Raw genomic sequence first — 2,226 nt, forward strand, 5'->3', positions numbered from 1 at the left:
AGCTAATCACTGCTGGAAGCTGGGCTGGAAGCAGGTGATTGTTGTAGCTGGAAACAGGTGAGTCCAGAATGGATCGGAGAGTCAGGCTACACCGCAGATGGAATGCTGGTGCGGGTCTCTATAGCAGAAGTCTGGAGACAGGAGCTGGAACCTGGAAGACAACCACAGGAGAGAGACAAACTGGAACTAGGTTAGACAACCAAAGCACTGACGCCTTCCTTGCTCAGGCACAGCTTACTTATACCTGCAGCAAGGAAGGGGTTGGCTAGGCAATTATGCAAATCAACAATACAGACAGCAGATTGGTGGAAATGATCAGATGACAAAATCCAAGATGGCTGCGCCCATGCAGACACTTGGAGGGAAGTTTGGTTTGTAATCCATGTGAGAATTGAAACAGTAATGGCGACACCGGCCACAGGAGACAGGAGACGCCAGACTGACAAGCGCACATTTAACCACGCGGGCACAGCGGAGGCCGCGGCTGATGAAATCACCACTCAGACATTCTGCATGTGGAAACTCAGGAACAGCGGGATCCGGTCCTGGAACGCTGAGCCAGCCTTAGGAGGCATTTGAAGGGTAAGTAATGGCGTCCAGATACCCGGATCGTGACACCATCTACATTGTATACCTGTGGTGGCTTTTTTTTTATACTAGTAGTACTAGTTTAGCAGTCTGCTGACAGTGTCCACCAGGTCCATTATACTGTATATAGCAGTACGGTAGGCCACTGCTGTACCTACCTCTGTGTCGTCACTCGTCGTCCATAAGTATACTATCCATCCATCTACATTGTATACCTGTGGTGGCTTTTTTTTTATACTAGTAGTTCTAGTTTAGCAGTCTGCTGACAGTGTCCACTAGGTCCATTATACTGTATATAGCAGTACGGTAGGCCACTGCTGTACCTACCTCTGTGTCGTCAGTCACTCGTCATAAATTAATAATAATAAGTATACTATCCATCCATCTACATTGTATACCTGTGGTGGCTTTTTTTCTTTATACTAGTAGTACTAGTTTAGCAGTCTGCTGACAGTGTCCACCAGGTCCATTATACTGTATATAGCAGTACGGTAGGCCACTGCTGTACCTACCTCTGTGTCATCACTCGTCGTCCATAAGTATACTATCCATCCATCTACATTGTATACCTGTGGTGGCTTTTTTTTATACTAGTAGTACTAGTTTAGCAGTCTGCTGACAGTGTCCACCAGGTCCATTATACTGTATATAGCAGTACGGTAGGCCACTGCTGTACCTACCTCTGTGTCGTCAGTCACTCGTCATCCATTCATAATAATAAGTATACTATCCATCTATCTACATTGTATACCTGTGGTGGCTTTTTTTCTTTATACTAGTTTAGCAGTTTGCTGACAGTGTCCACTAGGTCCATTTATTATACTGTATATAGCAGTACGGTAGGCCACTGCTGTACCTACCTCTGTGTCGTCACTCGTCGTCCATAAGTATACTATCCATCCATCTACATTGTATACCTGTGGTGCCTTTTTTTCTTTATACTAGTAGTACTAGTTTAGCAGTCTGCTGACAGTGTCCACTAGGTCCATTATACTGTATATAGCAGTACGGTAGGCCACTGCTGTACCTACCTCTGTGTCGTCAGTCACTCGTCATCCATTAATAATAATAAGTATACTATCCATCCATCTACATTGTATACCTGTGGTGGCTTTTTTTCTTTATACTAGTTTAGCAGTTTGCTGACAGTGTCCACCAGGTCCATTTATTATACTGTATATAGCAGTACAGTAGGCCACTGCTGTACCTACCTCTGTGTCGTCACTCGTCGTCCATAAGTATACTATCCATCCATCCATCTACATTGTATATCTGTGGTGCCTTTTTTTCTTTATACTAGTAGTACTAGTTTAGCAGTCTGCTGACAGTGTCCACCAGGTCCATTATACTGTATATAGCAGTACGGTAGGCCACTGCTGTACCTACCTCTGTGTCGTCACTCGTCGTCCATAAGTATACTATCCATCCATCTACATTGTATACCTGTGGTGCCTTTTAGTTGTGCGCATTAAAATATGGAGAACAAAAATGTGGAGGTTAAAAAAATAGGGAAAGATCAAGATCCACTTCCACCTCGTGCTGAAACTGCTGCCACTAGTCATGGCCGAGATGATGAAATGCCATCAACGTCGTCTGCCAAGGCCGATGCCCAATGTCATAGTACAGAGCATGTAAAAT

This window comes from Pseudophryne corroboree, chromosome 1, assembly GCF_028390025.1.
Source record: "Pseudophryne corroboree isolate aPseCor3 chromosome 1, aPseCor3.hap2, whole genome shotgun sequence".
Taxonomy (NCBI): domain Eukaryota; kingdom Metazoa; phylum Chordata; class Amphibia; order Anura; family Myobatrachidae; genus Pseudophryne; species Pseudophryne corroboree.